Source organism: Penaeus japonicus, unplaced genomic scaffold (genome assembly GCF_977035675.1).
Source record: "Penaeus japonicus unplaced genomic scaffold, GWHDUDI00000001_assembly GWHDUDI00000018, whole genome shotgun sequence".
Taxonomy (NCBI): Eukaryota; Metazoa; Arthropoda; class Malacostraca; order Decapoda; family Penaeidae; genus Penaeus; species Penaeus japonicus.
The window spans coordinates 10,503,951-10,511,688 of NW_028234420.1; the positions used below are offsets into that span (position 1 = coordinate 10,503,951).

Sequence of the window (7,738 nt, forward strand, 5' to 3'; positions counted from 1 at the left end):
AAGAGAAGACTGGTCTTTGAGGCGGAAAAGGAGGAGTAATCTTTTCATATATACTTAATCATTGCAATAAATGTATAGATAAACAATTGTTGTTTCATCACACGGCAACATTTTTGGTCCTCTTGTCACAGACAAATCTATAATTTAATTTCATGTTTTACCAAATGGCTAATTATTGCGACTAATTTTTATAAACACAATATAATTTAAGAATAGTTAAACTTTTCAAGTGCTGGGGGCATTATCGATATATATGCATGCCAGTTGACCTCATCTAACCTTCTTTATCTTGATTAATAACTATAGTTCCGTTATACTGCAATCACGATTAGGTTATCTGGCATCGAGACGTAAGAAATGAAACACAACCGCAGTCTCCACAGTGTCCATTATAAATATACACAGACTACCCAGAAAATATCCCTATATCACGGACGATGATGGCAATGCATCAAATGAAACAGAATCAAAAATAGATCGTATGCCTTCATGACTTTCAAGAAAGAAACACAAGTGCAATGAAGCTTCGAGGATTTTGTGGTCAGAAGAGTATAGTAAGTATGGTATTAATGAATTTCAACACCAAACAAGATGGAATTTAAATAAACAAACATGAACCTATTTTAGGAACAAAATGTTTAATCTTGATGTATAGTTCTGATTTCTCATGTCCTTTCACTAGCTTAATGACAATATAATTCAATGCAATGCAATCAGAATTAGGTTTTCAGGTATCGTATTTAACTGATTCTATTGTTATGCAGTAAAAAAAATATATTACTTGTTCCTCTGTGTCCTCACAACAGATAACCAATCTCACATTCATATGTGGAGAAACATGATATGTGAATATCATGATAAATCATATAATCACAAGGAGAGAAACACGTGCAATTTAATTTGGTACTGATAGTCGATATTATAATCATCCAAGACTATAGTAATTTGGACAAAACTATTAAAAAAACATTTCCCAAAATCTTTTTAATCTATCAAGGTATCTATAATCTTTATATTTTATTTAAATTCTTAATAACACTTATAAACGCGTTTATATGCTGCAAAACACGCCATGCTCTTACAAATTGTACAAAAAATATCCTGCAAGTACGGAAAACGAGACGGTTTGTTATCTGCATGTCACAGACTCCCTTCGCGAAGAGAAGGTCTTTCAGGCGGAAATAGAGGAGTAATCTTTTTTAAATACACTTACGAATTGCAATAACAAACTTAGAGGCAAGCAATTTTTGTTTCTTTATCCGGTAGCATTTATCATGTTCTTGGTAAGCTTTTGGCCATTGGGCAAATATAATTCAAGGTAAAGGGAAGTATAAAGTTCCACGAGTACACTTTGTGGCATTGAGGGCGCAAGGGAAGAAACATGAGCACGAATTCAGCATCGTGAAAAAAATATACAGATTACCCGGGAAAATATCCCCTTACCGTCACGGTTACTGACAGCACTCGATCAGATGAGACATAATCAAAATTAGATTGCATGATTTCATGATTGTAAAGAGAGAAACACAAGTGTTATAATTCAACGTAAAACAAAATGCAATTAAAATACTCATAATCCTATATCAGTTACATGATTCAAATGTAATACAATCAAAATAAGGTTGTCTGACATTGCGCGTGCGCTAGTTCCGTTGTTAAGTAATAAAAGCATTACTTTCTTTCTTCATAGTATATATAAATGTATTTTCATGATATATAAATGTATTTACATGCACTGTAAAATATCGTAATCAGAGAAATACAAATTAAATATCAAGTACTATAGGGAAATGCATTTACCACCGGTTAATATTTGTTACATAAAGTGCAAAAATAATCATGAGGCAATGTTACAGACAATTCCTAAATCCGGGAAATATTTCCAAGTACAGGCAATCCCTAAAGCCGGAAAATATTGACAATTACAGGAAATTCCTAAAGCTGGAAAATATTGCCAAGTACAGGCAATTCCTAAAGCCGGTGAATACTGCCAAGTACAGGCAATTCCTAATCAGACTATATTAGACTATATTATAGCTCAGATCCCCCCCTCTCGTCACATTATCAAAGGACACATCATGATGTTTACTTCTAGTTCCCCAGTGTGTGTTTCTGCACACATGGAACTAAGAGACAGGTTATCATCTCCACCATTCCAAGAATCCACATTTACGTTAACCACGTTCACCAGGATCAATACCCAGTGTTTTGAGTGGGGTCCCTGTGCTGGAAATACGGAAAACAAGACGCTTTGTTAGCTGCAGGTCACAGACTCCCTTCGCGAAGAGAAGGCTGATCTTTGAAGCGGATGATAAATGATAACACATGATTACCACTAATTATCATAAATATAATGTACTGAAATAATACTAAATCTATTAAGGTGCTGGAATCATCGATCTATCTTAGCCTATAGAGTTCCTACAACTTACCTAAAATTTAATTTCACTCATTAGCATAGACGTGTTATTAGCAGCAGGTTACCGACTCCTTTCACGAAGAGAAGGCTGGTCTTTGAGGCGGAAAGAGTAATCATTGTATATGTATTTACGAATTGCAATATTAAACGAAGAGATTTTTTTTTCTTCTTTTTTTTGCTTCATCCTCTTTGCGGCCGAAAGGGAAGAGTTACCGAGTTTCCATGCTGCAAAACACGCTCTCATAAATTGTATATAAAATATTCCCAATTCCTCTATATACTTGTAACATATATATATAATTAATCTTATTAATTCTTATTATTGTTGGGATTCATCTTAAAGTTTTAAAAAATATGAATTTAATTTGTTAATATACAATTATATTATCTATGCTCTCTTCCGGCCAAAATAGCTTCCCAGGAATTTTGTCGGAATTAGGGAAAAGATGAGTTAGGTGCTGCTGGTTCGCATTCATTAAATGGATGTTGGCACCAAAAGTGTCCAAAAACTCCTATGGTGCCAGTTCTCAAATTTCAAGTCTAATTTTGCAGAAAGGTTACACCCTGTTGAAAGCTTGATTATTATTCTAAATCCACAGTTTATCAAGGTAGCGTGGCCGAGCGGTCTAAGGCGCTGGTTTAAGGCACCAGTCTCTTCGGAGGCGTGGGTTCGAATCCCACCGCTGCCAAAGCTTTTGGCACTCCATCTGTGGCTCTAGACCACTTATGGAAGCCTAGATGTCACGATATGGCGAAGTTCTCGCGGCATATAGCTGGTTTGGTGGTCGTAGGTCTGAGACTCCCATCGCGAGGAGAAAGCTTTTTTCAGACTTAGAGAGAGGAGTAATCCTTCCGTATACGTTTATATAAAACAATACAATGATAAACGCTCATATAAACAAGTTTTGTCTTATCTTCCTGTATAACTGACCACATTTTAATAAGCCTCTACTCATAAAAAATATAAATATCGTATAAAATACACCGTATAATTTTTCAATACAATTCCCTATCTTCCCTTTATTCATTTGCTTAAAGACAATATGATTCAAATGTAATGCAATCAAATTAGGCACCAAGGTCGCAATAAAAACATGACTGCAAATTCTCTACACTAGACTATCCTCATCTTGATGACTTGAATGTTACGCCGTCAAAATTAGGCCGCGAGACTTCATGGTCGCAAGGCAAGAGACATGAGCACAATTTCCTTTGGTGCTGAGGATCAGTTGGAATAGTCGAGGATTCTGTAGGTACCCAGGGTCAATTCTACTATAGCATAAGGGAATGATGTAGATAAACTGAAATTATCAGAATCATATTCTGGAAGCAGAATATTAAATCATAACATATTACCTGATTCTTTATAACACTTATCAATGCATTGCATGCAATAAAGAACATAATGTTACCAAGAGCATGTAAGATATTATAAATATAGTACCATCATAACTTAATGAGTATTTGTACCATAAAGTGAAACGTAATATGACATCATTTTTTGTCCAAATGAAAATAAAAGGAATACTCATGATTCTGTTCAAGTAACAAAGTATTTCATCTTGATATTTTACTCTGATCCTTCATAAGCCATGATAAACCCAATTACATGCACTGCAAAATATTGTTTTCTGAAACATATAATTTTATTTTGCAATTACTACATCATTGTTTTGTACTTGTTGCACATAGTTCGCAAATAATAATGAGGCAATGCATAGTTGTATTTCTCTCTCTCTCTCTCACTAAAGTCTTCTTGAAATTCGTAATCCAAAGTCCAGACAATTCCAAAAGCCGGAAAATATAGCTAGGTCATCCGCGTTCCTCAGTTGCGTGACCTTATGTGTCCTACAAATTACGTGAATTAGACTATATTATCGGTCAGATCTCTCGTCTCGCCACATTATCGAAGGACTCATCAAGATGTTCACTTCCGGTTTCGTGGCGCGTGTTTCTGTACACATGGAACTAAGAGATCGATTAACACCCCCAGACCTTGTCCCTTTGCCAACTTCGCCATTCCGCGAATCGGCATTTCCTTTAAGAAGTTCTCCACGTGCACCAGCAATACCGCCCAGTGTTTTAAGCGGGGTACTTGTACTGGAGGTACGGAAAACAAGACGCTTTGTTGCGTTCATAAAGCGTATTTAAAACTTCATGTAAAACATGTACACTGACCTTATCTTACCTTTTTAATTGATGACAATACATCTCAATTGCATTGCAACCACAAGTACGGTATTTGGCATCGAGATCAGAAAGGAAGAAACACGAGCGCAAAGTCTCCAGTGTGCAACATGAAAAAAATATACTACCCGAAAAATATCCCCTTACCATCGCGGTTACTGACAGCACTTAATCAGCTGCAACGTAATCAAAATTAGATTGCATGACTTCATGATTGTAAAGAGAGAAACACAAGTGATATAACTCAACGTAACACAAAATTAAATTAAAATACTCATAATCCTATATCAGTTTGCAATATTCAATAAATAAATGGATTTGAGGTATGATTAACATTAGCGAGGACCAGTTTGGGTTCATGCCGGGACGTGGAACAACAGACGCAATTTATGCATTACGATTACTGATGGAAAAGGACAGGGAAGGTCAACAGGAGCTCCATTGAGTATTTATAGATCTGGAAAAGGCTTATGATGAAGTGCTTAGGGAGGAAGTGTGGGACCACCTAAGAATAAAAGGAGTACCAGAGAGCGATGTACGCTTGGTACAAGATATGTATTGAAACGTCAACGGAAGTTAAATGCCAGTCCGGAACAAGCGAGAAGTTCGAGGTCAAAGGGTTCGGCTCTTAGCCCTTCAGTATTCGCAGTCATGGATTGTCTGACAGAGGAGGACGAAGGCAATCCCCGTGGGACATGATGTATGCTGATGATGTCGTTATATGCACGAATTGTCAGACCTGCAATCCTATATGATCTAGAGGCTACAGTACTCCCTAACACTCAGGAAAGAATAGTTGGAAGTAGCTGAAATGCGAATGCCACGAACGAACATATCAGCGGAGCGTTGACAGTGCCAAGGTTGCAAGATAAGCTGCGAGAGGAACGGTTGAGATGGTAGAAGAGTGGAACGAATGGACATTGGAAGAAAACAAGGAAGGCCAAAGCGGAGATTGTACGACTGTTATCATGAAGTTATGAGAGAAGTTGGAGTTGCACAAGATAATGCACAAGACCGAAGGAGTTGCATATAGAGGATTCGCACCAGCAACCCATGACTATCATGGAGAAGCCAGTGGAAGAAAAAGAAGAAGCCACGAAATATTCACTCTTGATATAAATAGCTCTGATTACTCAAATCCTCTCAGTATAATTCAAGTGTAATACAATCAGAATTAGGTTGTATGGCATTACGGTTGCACAATTTTTTTTATTCATAATACATATAAAGGTATTTACATGCACTGTAAAATTTCGTAATCAGACATATATAAATTAAATATAAAAAACGATATGAATGACTTCGCCACCGCTTAATATTTGTTACATAGAGTGCAAAAATAATCACGAAGCAATGTTACAGGCAATCCTTAAATCCGGAAAATATTGCCAATTACAGGCAATTCCTAAAGCCGGATATCTTTGTTAATTACAGGCAATTCCTAGAGCCGGATATCTTTGTTAATTACAGGCAATTCCTAGAGCCGGAAAATATTCCCAATTACAGGCAATTCCTAAAGCCGTAAAATATTCCAAATTACAGACAATTCCTAAAGCCGGAATATATTCACAATTACAGGCAATTCCTAAACCCAAAAAATATCTTGAATTTTTTAAAGTCCCTACAGAGATTGATCAATCTCACATTCTCAGTCGCGTGACCTCATCTGTCCTACAACTTACATGAATCGGACTATATTATAGAAGGACTCATCATTATCTTCACTTCCAGTTCCCCGATGTGTGTTTCTGTACAAATGGAACATATAAGAGACAGACTATCATCCACAGACCTCATCCCTTTGCCACGTTTACGTTAAGAAGGTCTCCACATTCACCAGCATCATCCCCCATTGTTTCAAATGGGGTACCTGTACTGGAAGTACGGAAAACAAGACGCTCTATTAGCTGCAGGTCACAGACTCCCTTTGCGAAGAGAAGGCTGGTCTTTGAGGCGTAAAGGGAGGAGTAATCTTTTTATGTACACTCGCAAATTGCAATAATAAACGTAGAGATAAGAAATTTCTGTTTCATCATCCGGTAACAATTGACAACATTTCTGAAAAGCCTCTTGCCCTAGACAAATATGTTTCAGATGAAAAGTCAAGCATCAACTTCTTAAATGTCGGTATATCATTAAACATGCATAACACTAATTATCATAAATAAAATGTACTGATATAATACTAATACTATTCATGTGCTGGAATCATGGATATATCATCGATTATAGTGTGTTATTAGCTGAGGTTACCGACTCCTTTTGCGAAGAAAAAGCTGATCTTTGAGGCGGAAAGAGAGGACTAAACTTTCTATATGCATTTGCGAATTGCAATAATAAACGTAGAGATAAGTTATTTTTGTTTAATCATCCCGTAACATTTGTCAATATCATGTAAGCTTCTCGTCATTGGATAAATATCTTTCGAGCAAGAGGGAAGCATTAACTTCTAAATTAACGATATATTATTTAACAAAGTTACCCATTTTACCAAACAGGTAATCATCACCATCAATTATTATAAGTAAAATGTAATGAAATAATACTACAACTAATAAGGTGCTATGATCATCGTGTAATAATGCCGAGTCATCTCATCTGACTTTCCTCTTGCAATCGCGATTAGGTTGTCTAGCGCTCGCTCTCGTGCTCGCTCTCGCTCTCTCTCTCTCTCTCTCTCTCTCTCTCTCTCTCTCTCTCTCTCTCTCTCTCTCTCTCTCTCTCTCTCTCTCTCTCTCTCGATGTCGCAAGAAGCGGGAAAATGTACAGCAAATAGCCTTATATCATCACGGACAATGATGGCAATGAATCAAATGCAACGTAATCAAACTTAAATTTATGTTTTCATGACCATAAAGAAAAACAATAAAGTGCAATAAAGGTTTGGGGATTTTCTGGTGAAAAAATAAAGTAATATGGCATTAAGGAATTTCAACACCACAAACAAATTGAAATTAAAACAAATATATATGAACCTATTTTAGTAACAAAATATTCAACTGTGATGTATAGTTCTGTTTCTCATGTTCCTGCACTAGCGAACAGACAATATTATTCAAATGTAATGCTATCAAAATCAGATTTTCTGGTATCGTGACTCCACTAATTCTATTGTTACCCAGAAAAGAATCA

General features: G+C 36.4%; 1 non-coding gene across 1 annotated transcript; it reads left to right on the forward strand.

Annotated features, from left to right (window-relative positions):
• Positions 1-3,026: 3,026 nt before the first annotated feature.
• On the forward strand, positions 3,027-3,108 carry TRNAL-AAG (transfer RNA leucine (anticodon AAG)). The gene has a single exon. It is a non-coding gene; the product is annotated as a tRNA-Leu (tRNA).
• Positions 3,109-7,738: the final 4,630 nt, after the last annotated feature.